Source organism: Zea mays, chromosome 6, assembly GCF_902167145.1.
Source record: "Zea mays cultivar B73 chromosome 6, Zm-B73-REFERENCE-NAM-5.0, whole genome shotgun sequence".
In the NCBI taxonomy this organism is placed as follows: domain Eukaryota; kingdom Viridiplantae; phylum Streptophyta; class Magnoliopsida; order Poales; family Poaceae; genus Zea; species Zea mays.
The window spans coordinates 25,586,341-25,603,107 of NC_050101.1; the positions used below are offsets into that span (position 1 = coordinate 25,586,341).

General features: G+C 46.5%; 1 pseudogene; it reads left to right on the forward strand.

Moving 5' to 3' along the window:
- The window catches only part of LOC103629123 (uncharacterized protein At4g06598-like), a 40,920-nt pseudogene extending 24,590 nt beyond the window's left edge, over positions 1 to 16,330 (forward strand).
- The last annotated feature ends 437 nt before the right edge of the window (positions 16,331 to 16,767 follow it).

Consider the following 16,767-nt stretch of genomic DNA (forward strand, 5'->3'; position numbering starts at 1 on the left):
TCGGCATCCATGGGGTCAGAAGAGTGAGCGAACACTGGGGGATGACCTCTCATGAATTTAGTATGCTTGTCCCTGGGCATCTGAGGCTGAGGTGGTGGCTGCCGCTGCTGCTGCTGCTGCTGAATGGCGGCCAGAGTCTGACCGATGGCTTGAACTGCCTAAGTCTGCATCATGAACATCTGCTCGATGGACATCGGGGGCGGGGGTGGCAGCTGCTATTGCTGGGGTGCCTCATCCTGTGGTGCTGCCTGCTCCTGCTGAGCACGCCTTCCTCCTCTGCGCCTGTTTTTTGACATTTGCAGAATGCAACCACACATCAGAACTGATCTTGCAAACCTTGCAGCATAAGAAAAGAGTATAGAATTCTTCACAACACTGAACAGATGGACATCTTCACTGATCTCCAACACAGACCAACACAGCTTCTCAGATAAAGAGGAAAGTGGAATGAAAGGCTTTCCAACTAGATAACTAACTTCATTAACATATAACAGGTAAACCAAAATTGTAACGCTCTTAATTTGGGGGTGGATTTTTTTTCTTCTTTTTACTCACCAAATTCAGGTGTTACTCTCTTTCCTTTTCTCGTTTCGCTCGCTCTTCCCAATTTCAAAGCAATGTAGTGGCGGGTGTCCGTGTCATGTGTAAGCAAAACCTAAATGTCATGGGTGTTGCATCATGCTGAAGCATATATCCCTGCCCGAGCCCGTGCCCCGGTGGCCTTGTGCCCCGCGCGCCTGCACGGCTCGCGTGCCCTCGGCACGCGCAGCATGCTCTCGCGCATGCGACCGTAGTCGCGCTGCGTTCAACCCTCGGCTTAATCCATTTTAATTTTAGTTTAGTCGATGTGCTGCATCGTGCGCTTCGTCGCGCGACGGTTCATTCTAAATTTGTCTTTATTAATGTGTTGTATCGCGCGCTTCGTCGCACGACGATTCTTTTTAAATTTATATTTATTAATGTGCTGTGTCGCACGCTTCGTCGCGTGACGATTCATTTTAAATTCAGTTCTGTTGACATAATGTCGTCGTGCGTTTCGTCGCGCGACGCTTAACGTTTATTCATAATCAATGCAGGAGTCTCGTTGCGCGCTCTGTCACGCGACGAATCGTTTATTTCTTAATTCAATTTAAATGCTGCCTCGCGCGTCTCGCCGTGCAATCATTTCCTTTAATTCACCTTTATCTGCTTATAATGATTAAATATGGAGCATGACCTTACTTTATGCTAAACGCAAGGGCCAAATTGATACCCTTCTGTTTAAATGAGTGGTTTAATTTATAATTATGTAACGTGATCGCTTCTCGACCGTAGACTCGACCGTCAGTTCCTCTTTCTCGCTTAACCGTAATTGCGAGCCCCGCGTTGAACGTCTGTTTGATTATTGCATTCCATTGTATGGTGTATTGTTCTTTTGTATTAAATGTGTGGAATGTATGTTTGAACTCGTATAGAGAACAATCTGGTTGAAGAGCCTGAAGAACTCGCAGGAAAAGCCCCTGAGCAGCGGCTGGTTGGTGGAGGCAAGTGTCCCATGACCTATCTTTGTCCTATACATTCTATAATTCACTTCCCGCATTTACACAGTTATACCTAAGGATTGACTAGCTTTTGTTATCCATGTCCTTGTCTACCTATTTGGGTTGGATTACTATTGTTTAGCTTTATGCTATTGCTCAACACTAATCAATGAACATGATGAGATTTATCAATGATACATTGTTTCCCTTCTTTATCATGATGTTATACTTGTGACATTTAAGGGGGCTCGAGCGGTTTCTCGAGTGCCTCTCCGTAAGGACCTGTTCGTTGAATGACCGCCCGGGAAAACAGTGCAACCATGAGGGTGGAGTGGGATGCCCTTAGCTGAACAATTAGAGGAACCGGGGTGTAGTGCGCTGAGCCGTCGTGCCGTTAATGGGGCTCGGTGTATGCGGCTCGCTCTGCCAAGTTGGTTCGCCCCTTGGGGAGGAGTGCGGTGCATTTAGGAAACCTAACGGGCGGCTACAGCCCTGGGGAATCTTTGTAAAGGCTACGTAGTGATACTCTGCTGGGTCACCTTGGTAGTGATCAATGGAGAGTTATGATCTCTGGGCAGAAAGGGAATCACGGCTTGTGGGTAAAGTGCGCAACCTCTGCTGAGTGTTTGAAAACTGATATATCAACCGTGCTCGCGGTTATGAGCGGCCAAAGGAGCTCCATTGATTAGTGGCACTTGATCAGAGATGTTCGGATTACAGGTGACAATGAGAATGATGGTTTTGGTATTGACTCTGGTAACGGTAAGTGGTACACTTTACATTTGGAAAGGAGTATGTTTGGGTTAATAACGTGGGTTAATTCTAAAACTTGGCTTTCTCTACTAGTAATAATAACCTGACCAACTAAAAGCAACTGCTTGACTTACCCCCACATAAAGCTAGTCCACTACAGCCAAACAGGACACTTGTTGAGTATTTTGATGTGTACTCACCCTTGCTCTACACACCAAACCCCCCCTCCCCAGGTTGTCAGCATTGCAACCACTGCTCAGGAGAAGACGAAGCCGTGGAAGGAGACTTCCAGGAGTTTCAAGATTACGACGAGTTCTAGGTGTGGGTTAGCGGCAACCCTCAGTCGGCTGCCTGTGAAGGCCGCGTGTATCTACTTTTATTTTCCGCACTTTGATTATTGTAAAGAATATGTGGATGTCTCAGACATATGATGTAATCGACTATTATTTCCCCTTTTATACTATGATTTGAGCATTGTGTGATGATGTCCAGTTATGTAACTGTCATGTACGTGAATTACTGATCCTGGCACGTACATGGTTCGCATTCGGTTTGCCTTTTAAAATCGAGTGTGACATAGGTGGTATCAAAGCCGTGCTGACTGTAGGACCGCTAACCTAGAGTAGAATGGTCGTTCTAAGGATTATAGACCCCTATTCTCACCTTGACTTTGGTATCACTTCAAAAGTTGGTCATATCGACCAAACCTATGTTCTACTATATACTATACCTTGCTAAAAATTTTGTTTATTCTCATTCCTTATTTATTTATTTATGGTTTACTTGCTGGTCATATTAGTTTTGTTCTCACCCTTATGCTTACGGTGTCTTTTGTAGATGGCTCGTCTTAGACACACCGCACGGAAGTCTGTCATCCCCTTCTTGCCCTCTCGTCTCGCTGAGCGTCCGCTTCGCCGTCCAGTGACCGGTCCGTCTAGCCACTTGGAGAGGCTGCACCACCGTCTGCACGAGGAGCAGGAGCGTCGATGACAGGAGCAGGAGCAGCAGGGCTCTTCTTTCTCGCTCCAGTAGGAGATAGAGTCTGTGAGGAGCTGCTCCCCTGTGCTCCCCCTGGAGGCACCCCCTGCACCACCACTGAGCGCCCCAGCCCCTGGAGTAGCTGCTGGAGGAGACCCAGACGGCAGAGGCAAAGATTTTCGGGAAGATGCAGAAGGTGTGATATGGTTCAAAGACCGCTTGTGTGTTCCCAATGTCTAGTCTATTCGGGAATTGATCCTCAAGGAAGCTCATGAGACAACTTACTCAATACACCCTGGAAGTGAGAAGATGTATCAAGATCTGAGGAAGAAATTCTAGTGGTACGGAATGAAGAGGGAAATCACAGAGCATGTGGCTATGTGCGATAGCTGTCGATGGATCAAGGCAGAGCATTAGAGGCCAGCTGGATTGTTGCAACAGTTGCAAATTCCTTAGTGGAAATGGGATGAAATCGGTATGGACTTCATAGTCGGATTGCCTCGCACTCGAGCCGGCTACGATTCCATTTGGGTAGTGGTGGACCGCTTAACCAAGTCAGCCCACTTCATACCTGTCAAGACCAACTACAACAGTGCAGTATTGGCAGAGTTGTACATGTCTCGGATCGTTTGTCTTCATGGTGTGCCAAAGAAGATAGTGTCAGATAGAGGAACATAGTTCACCTCTCATTTCTAGCAGCAGTTGCATGAAGCCTTGGGTACACATCTGAATTTCAGTTTAGCCTATCATCCGCAGACAGACGGTAAGACTGAAAGAACTAATCAAATCCTTGAAGACATGTTGAGAGCCTGTGCGTTGCAAGATCAGTTCGGATGGGACAAGAGGTTGCCTTATGCAAAGTTCTCCTATAACAACAGTTACCAGGCCAGCTTGAAGATGTCACCATTTCAGGCGCTTTATGGGAGGAGTTGTAAAACTCCACTGCAATGGGATCAGCCTAGAGAAAAGCAAGTGTTTGGGCCGGACATTCTGCTTGAAGTGGAAGAGAACATCAAGATGGTTCGGGAGAACCTGAAGATAGCGCAATCAAGGCAGCGAAGCTATGCAGACACAAGAAGGAGAGAGCTGAGTTTCGAAGTCGGGGACTTTGTCTATTTGAAGGTTTCACCTATCAGAGGAGTCAGAAGATTCGGAGTCAAAGGCAAGCTAGCACGCCGCTACATTGGTCCGTATCAGATTCTCGCAAGGTGTAGAGAAGTGGCCTATCAGCTCAGTTTGCCAGAAGGCTTGTCCGCAGTGCATGATGTCTTTCATGTGTCTCAGTTCAAGAAGTGTCTGCGTGTGCCAGAAGAGTAGTTGCCAGTGGAAGGTCTGGAGGTCCAGGAGGACTTGACCTACATAGAGAAGCCAGCACAGATTCTTGAGACTGCTGACAAAGTCACCCAGAGGAAGACTATCAGAATGTGCAAAGTCAGATGGAGTCACCACCCTGAGGAAGAAGCAACCTGGGAGCGTGAAGATGATCTGATGGCCAAGTACCATGAACTCTTTGCTGGCCAACCTTGAATCTCGAGGGCGAGATTCTTTTTAAGGGGGATAGGTTTGTAACGCCCTGAATTTGGGGGTGGATTTTTTTTCTTCTTTTTACTCACCAAATTCAGGCGTTACTCTCTTTACTTTTCTCGTTTCGCTCGCCCTTCCCAATTTCAAAGCAATGTAGTGGCGGGTGTCTGTGTTATGTGTAAGCAAAACCTAAATGTCATGGGTGTTGCATCATGCTAAAGCATATATCTGTGTCTGATGTCGTGGTTAGTCGCATGTTCGTCTCGTTCCGTTTCGAATTTCGGTTCGCGATCGAATTCCGATTGGTGGTTGTGCGCGTCGTGGGTTTTGACCCGCGGTGTGGCCCAGCCCGGCCCAGCCCGGCCCGGTCCGGCCCGCGCGCCCCTGGCGCCCCCTGCCCTCCCCATGCGCGCGCCACCCTCCCCCTGATCCCTTTCTCTCATTTGATTTCTCCCGCTCAGTAACCTCCCCCTCCCTCTTCCACCTCTCTCTCTCCCCGTGGTGCCCTAGGGTTTGGAGACGGTGATCGCCGGATTTTGGATCCCCGAGGTGAGCTTCCCCTCCCCTTCCCTCTCTCTCTCTCTCTCTCTCCCTCCCCCTCCCTATTTTCCTCCTCGCGCGCCCTGCCCTCGCGTCGCGCGCCCTGCCCGCGCGTCGCGCGCCCTACCCACGCGCCCTCCCCTGGCCGTGTGCCCTCCCCTCCCCTCCTCGCGAGCCCCGCCCCCGTCGCGCCCCTTCCCCACCGCGGCCCTGCCCCTGCGAGCCCCTCCCCTCCCCGGCGAGCCCCGCCCCCGTCGTGGCCCCTCCCCGGCGGCCCTCCCCGCCGCGACCCCGCCTCGTCGCGCCCTCCCCCTCCCTGGCGGCCCTCCCCGACGCCCCTCCCCGGCGAGCTCCCTCCCCGGTGAGCCCGCGCCCCGTGCCCCGCCCCCGCGCCCTCGGCCGTGCCTCGGCGGCCTTGCGCCCCGCGCGCCTGCACGGCTCGCGTGCCCTCGGCACGCGCAACATGCTCTCGCGCGTGCGACCGTAGTCGCGCTGCATTCAACCCTCGGCTTAATCCATTTTAATTTTAGTTTAGTCGATGTGCTGCGTCGCGCGCTTCGCCGCGCGACGGTTCATTCTAAATTCGTCTTTATTAATGTGATGCGTCGCGCGCTTCGTCGCGCGACAATTCTTTTTAAATTTATATTTATTAATGTGCTGTGTCGCGCGCTTCGTCGTGCGACGATTCATTTTAAATTCAGTTTTGTTGACGTAATGTCGTCGTGCGTTTCATCGCGCGACGCTTAACGTTTATTCATAATCAATGCAAAAGTCTCGTTGCGCGCTCTGTCGCGCGATGAATCGTTTATTTCTTAATTCAATTTAAATGTTGCGTCGCGTGTCTGCCGTGCGATCATTTCCTTTAATTCACCTTTATCTGCTTATAATGATTAAATGTGGAGCATGACCTTGGCCAAATTAATACCCTTCTGTGTTAAACGAGTGGTTTAATTTATAATTATGTAACATGATCACTTCTCGACCGTAGACTCGACCGTCAGTTCCTCTTTCTTGCTTAACGTAATTGCGAGCCCCACGTTGAACGTATGTTTGATTATTGCATTCCATTGTATGGTGTAATGTTCTTTTGTATTAAATGTGTGGAATATATGTTTGAACTCGTATAGAGAACGATCTGGTTGAAGAGCCCGAAGAACTCGCAGGAGAAGCCCCTGAGCAGCAGCTGGTTGGTGGAGGCAAGTGTCCCTTGACCTATCTTTGTCCGATACATTCTATAATTCATTTCCCGCATTTACACAATTATACCTAAGGATTGACTAGCTTTTGTTATCCATGTCCTTGTCTACCTATTTGGGTTGGATTATTATTGTTTAGCTTTATGCTATTGCTTAACACTAATCAATGAACATGATGAGATTTATCAATGATACGCTGTTTCCCTTCTTTATCATGATGTTATACTTGTGACATTTAACGGGGCTCGAGCGGTTTCTCAAATGCATCTCCGTAAGGACCTGTTCGTTGGATGACTGCCCGAGAAAACAGTGCAACCATGAGGGTGGAGTGGGACGCCCTTAGCTGAATAATTAGAGGAACCAGGGTGTATTTCGCTTAGCCGTCGTGCCGTTAATGGGGCTCGGTGTATGCGGCTCGCTCTGCCAAGTTGGTTCGCCCCTTGGGGAGGAGTGCGATGCATTTAGGAAACCTAACGGGCGGCTATAGCCCCGGGGAATCTTTGTAAAGGCTACGTAGTGATACCCTGCTAGGTCACCTTGGTAGTGATCAATGGAGAGTCATGATCTCCGGGCAGAAAGGGAATCATGGCTTGTGGGTAAAGTGCGCAACCTCTGCAGAGTGTTTGAAAACTGATATATCAGCCATGCTCGCGGTTATGAGTGGCCAAAGGAGCTCCATTGATTAGTGGCACTTGATCATAGATGTTCGGATTACAGGTGACAATGAGAATGATGGTTTTGGTATTGACTCTGGTAAGGTAAGTGGTACTCTTTCCGTTTGGAAAGGAGTACGTTTGGGTTAATAACGTGGGTTAATTCTAAAACTTGGCTTTCTCTACTAGTAATAATAACCTGACCAACTAAAAGCAACTGCTTGACTTACCCCCACATAAAGCTAGTCCACTACAGCCAAATAGGACACTTGTTGAGTATGTTGATGTGTACTCACCCTTGCTCTACACACCAAACCCCCCCTCCCCAGGTTGTCAGCATTGTAACCACTGCTCAGGAGAAGACGAAGCCGTGGAAGGAGACTTACATGAGTTTCAAGATTACGACGAGTTCTAGGTGTGGGTTAGCGGCAACCCCCAGTCGGCTGCCTGTGAAGGTCGCGTGTATCTACGTTTCTTTTCCTCACTTTGATTATTGTAAAGACTATATGGATGTCTCAGACATATGATGTAATCGACTATTATTTCCCCTTTTATACTATGATTTGAGCACTGTGTGATGATGTCCAGTTATGTAACTGTTGTGTACATGAATTGCTGATCCTGGCATGTACATGGTTCGCATTCGGTTTGCCTTCTAAAACCGGGTGTGACAAAAATGCAGGGGATACCCACACTCTGGTGACAGTCATTACAAAGATCCAAATCCAACATAGTTCATCATGACAAACATAAATGCACAGGATAAGCAAACTACCATGTCTAACTAAGACTAACTAAAAGCAAGACTAACGCTAAGACTATAGCTTCTATGTATATATTTTCGTATTAATTACAAGATCTGACTCTGACGATCTATGGTTCTAAATTTATCTTGGTCTTGCAGTCGGGGTTGCCATAAGACTGGTGTCCACGCCGAGGTGAGCGGTACGGGTGCTAAGTCTCGACGGGAGCGGGGGAGCCATCATCCAGGTGACGACGCTCCACGCGCTCAGCCCACAGCCGGGCGATCTCAGCACGAGCCCTACTCAGCTCGTCTAGCGCATGGTCCAGCTCCGTGTTTAGCATGGCGGCTAGGTTGACTGTGCTGCTCAACCTAGGATTGTCCTCACCAACAGGTGAGACAATCACGCCTCTTGTGCTGCCAGATGGGCGACGGGGGTAATACTTCAGGTTGAGATCGTCGGCTATCCCGCCGAGAACTGAGCAGTAGTGCGAAAGCGCATGCCGTGCGGCATCTTGCATGGCCGCCTCAGCTGAGTCCCGTTCAGAGATAGAGTAGTGCTCTGAGCAGATCTCCGCACCCCGGAGATTGTTCTCCGGACGGCGCACCAAGCAGGTCGCCTCCCAGAGATCCGGGTAGACCCCGCGACTGTGCTGTAAGACCACACAGCGATACTCGATGGACCAGGTACGCCGGTCAAGTGCCTGACGTAACAGGGTGTCGAGCGCATCGTGGAAGTGACACCCGCGAGCAGCGTCGCGAGTGATGGGTCGAGCAACCCATCCTTCCAACTCCTAGTCGGCGGAAAGGTCGGTGTTGAAGCTCGAGCTGCTGTCGCCACCTCCGTCGTCTGGGTCTCCTCCAGCAGCTACTCCAGGGGCTGGGGCACTCAGTGGTGGTGCAGGGGGCGCCTCTAGTGGAAGCACGGGGGAGCAGCTCCTCATAGACTCTATCTCCTGCTGGAGTGAGAAAGAGGAGCCCTGCTGCTCCTGCTCCTGTCGTCGACGCTCCTGCTCCTCATGCAGGCGGTGGTGTAGCCTCTCCAAGTGGCTGGACTGACCGGTCACCGGACGACGAAGCGGACGCTCCGCGAGACGGGAGGGTAAGAAGGGGATGACAGACTTTCGTGCAGTGTGTCTAAGACGAGCCATCTACAAAAGACACCGTAAGCACAAGAGTGAGAACAGAACTAGTATGACCAGCAAGTAATAAACCATTAATAAAATGAGGAATTAGAAAAAACAAAAAGATTTTTAGCAAGGTATAATATATAGTAGAACATAGGTTTGGTCGATATGACCAACTTTTGAAAGGATATCAAAGTCAAGGTGAGATTAGGGGTCTATAATCCTTAGAACGGCCATTCTACTCTAGGTTAGCGGTCCTACAGTCAGCACGGCTTTGATACCACCCATGTCACACCCGGTTTTAGAAGGCAAACCGAATGCGAACCATGTACGTGCCAGGATCAGCAATTCACGTACACAGCAGTTACATAACTGGACATCATCACACAATGCTCAAATAATAACATAAAAGGGGAATAAAAGTCGATTACATCATATGTCTGAGACATCCACATAATCTTTACAATAATCAAAGTGTGGAAAAGAAACGTAGATACACGCGGCCTTCACAGGCAGCCGACTGGGGGTTGCCGCTAACCCACGCCTAAAACTCGTCGTAATCTTGGAACTCCTGGAGGTCTCCTTCCACGGCTTCATCTTCTCATGAGCAGTGGTTGCAATGCAGACAACCTGGGGATGGCGGGTGGTTTGGTGTGTAGAGCAAGGGTGAGTACACATCAACATACTCAGCAAGTGTCCTGTTTGGCTGTAGTGGACTAGCTTTATGTGGGGGTAAGTCAAACAGTTGCTTTTAGTTGGTCAGATTATTATTACTAGTAGAGAAAGCCAAGTTTTAGAATTAATCCACATTATTAACCCAAGAGTACCCTTTCCAAACGGAAAAAATACCACTTACCATTACCAGAGTCAATAGCAAAACCATCATTCTCATTGCCACCTGTAATCCGAACAACTCTGATCAAGTATCACTAATCAATGAAGCTCCCTTGGCCGCTGATAACCGTGAGCACGGCTGATATATCAGTTTTCAAACACTCTGCAGAGGTTGTGCACTTTACCCACAAGCCGTGATTCCCTTTCTGCCCGGAGATCATGACTCTCCATTGATCACTACCAAGGTGACCCAGCAGGGTATCACTACGTAGCCTTTACAAAGATTCCCCGGGGCTGTAGCCGCCCGTTAGGTTTCCTAAATGAACCACACTCCTCCCCAAGGGGCGAACCAAACTTGGCGGAGCGAGCCGCATACACCGAGCCCCATTAACGGCACGACGGCTAAGCGAACTACACCCCGGTTCCTCTAATTATTCAGCTAAGGGCGTCCCACTCCACCCTCATGGTTGCACTGTTTTCCCGGGCGGTCATCCAACGAACAGGTCCTTACGGAGAGGCACTCGAGAAACCGCTCGAGCCCCCTTTAATGCCACAAGTATATCATAAATAAGAAGGGAAACATCGTATCATTGATAAATCTCATCATGTTCATTGATTAGTGTTGAGCGATAGTATAAAGCTAAACAATAATAATCCAACCCAAATAGGTAAACAAGGACATGGATACCAAAAGCTAGTCAATCCTTAGGTATAATTGTGTAAATGCGGGAAGTGAATTATAGAATGTATAGGACAAAGATATGTCAAGGGACACTTGCCTCCACCAACCAGCTGCTGCTCAGTGCTTCTCCTGTGAGTTCTTTGGGCTCTTCAACCAGATCGTTCTCTATACGAGTTCAAACATACATTCCACACATTTAATACAAAAGAACAGTACACCATACAATGGAATGCAATAATCAAACAGACGTTCAACGCGGGGCTCGCAATTACGGTTAAGCGAGAAAGAGGAGTCTACGATCGAGAAGCGATCACATTACATAATTATAAATTAAACCACTCGTTTAACAGAAGGGTATTAATTTGGTCACTGCGTTTAGCATAAAGTAATGTCATGTTCCACATTTAATCATTATAAATAGATAAAGATGAATGAAAGGGAGTGGTCGCACGGCGAGACGCGCGACACAACCTTTAAATTGAATTAAGAAATAAACGACTCGCCGCGCGACAGAGCGCGCAACGAGATTCTTGCATTAATTATAGATAAACGTTAAGCGTTGCGCGACGAAACGCACGACGGCTTACGTCAATAGAACTGCATTTAAAACGAATCGTCGCGCGAGGAAGCGCGCGACGCAGTACCTTAATAAATATAAATTTAAAAAGAATCATCGCGCGATGAAGCGCGCGACGCAACACATTAATAAAGACGAATTTAGAATGAACCGTCGCGCGGTGAAGCGCGCGGCGCAGCACATCGACTAAACTAAAATTAAAATGGATTAAGACGAGAGTTGAACGTAGCGCGACTACGTCGCATGCGCGAGAGCACGCTGCGCGTGCCGAGGGAACGCGAACCGTGCAGGCGCGCGGGGCACGGGCTCGGACAGGGGCGCGCGAGGGCGCGTCCGAGGGCGCGACAGGGCGCGAGGCCGGGCGCGGCCACCGGCGCGCGACCAGGGCACGAGGGGGGGTGCGGGCTCGCCGGGGAGGGCCGGGGAGGGAGCTCGCCGGGGAAGGGCTCGACGGGGCTCTCCGGGGAGGACCGCCGGGGAGGGGCACGCGGCGTGGCGGGGCGCGCGGGGGGAGGACAGGGGAGGGCGAGCGGGCAGGGGGAGGGCGCGTGGACAGGAGAGGGCGCGCGGCCAGGGGAGGAAGAAAGGGAGGGGGAGGGAGAGAGAGAAAGAGAGAGGGAAGGGGAAGCTCACCTCGGGGATCCAAACTCCGGCGATCACCGTCTCCAAACCCTAGGGCACCACGGGGGGAGAGAGAGAGAGGTGGGAGAGGGAGAGGGAGGTTACTGCGCGGGAGAAATCAAATGAGAGAAAGAGACCAGGGGGAGGGGGGCACATGGGGCAGGGGCGCCAGGGGAACGCGGGCCGGACTGGAACGGACCGGGCTGGGCCGGGCTGGGTCACATCGCGGATCAAAACCCACGACACGCACAACCACCAATCGGAATCCGATCGCGAACCAAAATCCGAAACGGGACGAGACGAACACGCGACTAACCACGACATCAGACAAAGAAATATGCTTCAGCATGATGCAACACCCATGACATTTAGGTTTTGTTTACACATGACATAGACACCCGTCACTATATTGCTTTGAAATTGGGAAGAAGGAGCGAAACGAGAAAAGGAAAGAGAGTAACGCCTGAATTTGGTGAGTAAAAAGAAGAAAAACTTCTACCTCAAATTTAGGGCGTTACACCAGGCCACCGCATAGGGGTGAAAACGGGTAGGGTACCCGAAACGGGTACCGGATACGGGTACTGATTCGGGATCATTTTTCGGATACGGATACGAGTATTTTTATATTCGGGACGGATACGGGTAATACCCGGATAATACAGCTTCGGATTCGGGTCGGATACGGAACGAGTACTACCCGGTAAATACCCGGATATTCGGGTCGGATACGGGTACCCGGAATTCGGGTACCCGTTTTTTTCTTTTTCTGCATAATAATATAGTTATAAAATCATAACTTTTACATATGAAATCGGATGAAGATAAAGTTTATATGAAAATTGTAGAGCTCGAAGAGATCTAAAACTTTGTAGTACAAGACATTTTTGTTTAAACATATCTTTAGGCAAAAATCATTGAAATAATGTTTAAATTTATATCAAAATAATAGACTTTAACATTTTCATGTGGGGACTTAAGATTATCTCCATGTGGGAACTTAGAATTATCTTTTTATAAACTATTTATTAATATTGGTAACTTATTCATAATTTCCGGTCGACACTACAATATTTTTATGAATTTAATTGTATTTTGATGATTTTCTACAACAAGAAATTAATAATACACCAAATAGCCTAAAAATTCATGAATTTTTACAGGGACACAACATATATCCACATATAGTTCTCAAAAACATTTGGATTATAAAATCCACAAGATGTTGGTGTTTCTTCCATTCCACTCCCACTTATTGCGTGAGTTACACGTGAAATCATTTTATGTATCAACGTTTCAACATAATTAATATTTCACTTATCATTTTCATGTGGCGACTTGAGGTTTTATTTGAATAGAATGTTTATTTGTTTTGGTAAGCTTTTTGCAATTTTGGGTCAAAACTAGTGTATTTATGAATTTTAATTATATTTTGATGATTTTATGTAGAAAGAAATTAATAATGTACAAATAGCCTCAGAAATATATGAAATTATACGACGGTACAACATATGGCCACATATAGTCATAAAAAATAATGGGACCATAAAATCCACAGGATGTCAACGTTTTTTATATTTTATTTCCACTTATTGCGTGAGTTACACGTGAAATCATTCTAAGTATCCAAGTTTCAACATAATCAATACTTCACTTTACCATTGTTATGAGGGAACTTGAGATTATCTTCTATTAAATGTTTATTAGTATTAATTTACTTGCAATTTCGTGGTCGAACAATAATATTTTATGATAACCAATTAATGCATTATCCGACAAGTATCCGATATCCGATCAAATAATATCCGTATCCGTTACTTATCCGCCCGGATAAATATCCGGTCCCTGTATCCGTATCCGTCCCGTTTCTAACTATCCGTATCCGATCCCGAATCTGTTTTAAATACATTAGGGTAGGATACAGGATGAGCTATTATCCGTCCGTATCCGCCCGTTTTCACCCCTACCACCGCAGGTGATCCTGTGACTCGTTCGCGCTCTTCGAAGGCGGCAGCACTGCGGGGGACATGTATGACAATGTGCTCGATGGCATGAGGGGAGGAGGAGGAGGAGGGCAGTTGGCTTCTTGGGCTGGCGCGCCAGAGTTCTTCCCTGACTCAACCTCATTTAGGCGGCCTCAGGGCAGGCCATGGGGGTCAAGGCAGATGTATCAGCGGGGTGGTGGCATTCTAATGCCAGGGAGGGAGAAGAATGGCGGGCGCCATGGTCCATCCATCTCATTTGGCGATCATGAGCATGGTCATGTGCCGAATGAGATTGACAGGAAGGGCCATGGTGATGCGGCTCATGACCTGAGGATTGTAGCAGAGAGAGTGCAGGACCTGAGGCACTCGCAGTCGGAAGCTGACACCAAACGAGCCAAACAGTGAGTTGGATTGATATTATTGTTTCACTCAATTTGAAAAATTATGTTACTCCATCCAATTATAAATTATAAGACATTTTGTTTTTTTCTCAATACATAGATTTTGCTATGCACTTAGATGTACACTATATCTAAATACATGGTAAAGAATTGTATCTAGAAAAAAACAAAACTTATAATTTAGAACGGAGAGAGTAGTTTTTGTGGACTCTGTGGTCTTGAGACATCAGTAGTGGTAATAAGTCTGATTGTTGAAAGCAAACACTTAAGTGGAACCATAATTCTAATTTGCAATATTCTTTTAGACTAAAAGGTAAGCACATAGCTATACCACAAGCTGCACATCAGGTTGATTTCTCTTATGATGTGCTTTGCTTAAGAACTGAATTAAGTGTTACTAAACAGTGCAAATGTGTCTGTTCTGAATGTCTTGTCTATGTATTTGGATAGACATTTTATTGGTCTATTGGCTGTGGCAATTCCACAGGAGTACAAACTTAAAGTGGGAAACTCTACTCATGTGGAGTAGAGTCCCTAAAACTCAAGTAACTGATTTCAAAACAAAATGATTGTATGCACAATAGAGGGTTTTAGATTAGATGACCACTGAGCAATCAATTTGTAAATAGATTATGCGGGAAGTTCTTTAGCTCCTTAGGATGTTTAAGTCCTAATAAGATGGAACTGTACATGTGGAATGTGTTTGTCAGTGTGTGCCATCTTTAAATTTGGAAGAAGCTTGAATGCAAAATAGGTGCACATCTTCATGTGCATCGAGTTTCATTTTGGCTTCAGTATATGCTGACTTAAGTCTGCACAATGATATTTTTACTTTTGTTGACAACTGCAGACAATACGCTCAGAGATCTCGTGTTCGCAAGATCCAATATATTCAGAGCTCGAGAGAAGAGTTCAGTCCTTACAGGTAATCTTTCTTTTTAAACAAATCATATGAGTCATTTATTGCACGAGTTAGAAAGCTTTAACATCCCAAAGAATTCTTAATTTTTTATGCTTGCAGACAGAGGGGATAGAAGTAACTGCTGAAATTGATTTTATCGGTCAGCAAAATATCATGTTAGACTTGGAAAATAAGGCCTTGAAGCAATGGCTCGAGAGTCTGTCTCAGGAGCATCTTATTAAACGCTGTAAGTATTCCTCTTCCCCCAAGGGTTTCTTCAGTGACCTTCAGAATGTCTTCTGTACTTCGGAAAGACGGTAGCAGTCAGGTTTCAGTTTTCTATGAGTTTGGCGAATAAAATGAGCTTATGGATGTTATATGTTAAAATTTTATTTTGAGAATGATTCTTGTGATGAATATGTAGATATGTTAGGAACCGATAAAAATGTTTTGTTGGAAATTAAGTGCCAACTATATGCTACAGTTAACATGTTCTGATAAAGTTTTATTTCCAGCTAAAAACAGAGAGGATGACGATAATTCATCACTTCCATGTTTGTGTCATAGGTTGTCAATCTTTCAAAATTTACCGTTATGGTAAAAATATAGGGATTTTTAAATCTGTGCCCCTAGTTCAGCAGCAAAGTTTAGTTTTACCCTTCTCTAGTACTAATGGATGAGACATTTTTACTACTAGAGAGAGGTAAAACTAAAAATATACAGGGGACGTATTCAAACAATATAGCTGTTAACTACCAAAGTACCAAATATTTGTATAACAATTATATTGTATTTTGTAGCATATAAAAACTAGAATACCTTGCATAGTTGTTTTGCTAAATTCTAATAGACAATGGTTGTAGCTAAAACATTATTATCTTGATATAAAGACTACTGCATTACCACTTTTATGAGAACAGTGAGATTATCTGGACAGTTCCCTTCAGATTATGGTACCATAGTTGCATTTCAGTAGGTGTTACTTCATAAATTGTTCAGTAGGAAACTGCTGGCTCATCAATCATCAGGAATATACTGGAGGTCATCAGTTGTCTTTTTAAAACAGTTGATTCACCAATTTTTCTCTCCAATGATGCAGATCAGCATGAGATGTTTGAGAGGGAAATTGGTAGTCTTAGAACATTGTTCCAGCAGCAGCAACAACATGTACCATAGCAGCAGGTTCCTACCCATAGGGGTAGTAACAGCAGAGACCTGGATTCACAGTTTGCAAACCTGTCTCTAAAACACAACGATCCAAGTTCAGACCGTGATGCTATCTCTAGCCTTCGCATTTAAGATTCCTTCGTTCCAGCTTTTGGTTTTCTGAGCTTCACCGAAATTCCTCTCCCCTTTGTGCCACTATTTGTGGTTGTTAGTAGCATCAGCACCAGTGAACTGGGAATCTCATCCCATGGTGAATAAAGCTGGATAGTTCTTTCAGAATTAGCACCTGATGGTCATCCTTAGCTTCTGTCCATTGTTGATGCTTGACCTGTCGGAGGTGTTTAGCTGTTTAGGATCTGTTTGCAGATCAATGGCTTTCATGGATCCTTGTATCAGTTTGAAGTTAGAGCACTAAGGCCCTAATTCATTTTTTTAGTTGATTCTCTGTTGAGTTTAGGCGCCATGTGGTGCTTGTATTAGTTTGGCACTTGAATGGAATGTGAGCTGGTCCTCTTCAGGTAGTGAGGTTGAAGGGTTGATGTAGTTTAGTTTCATTTCGTTTGTGATAT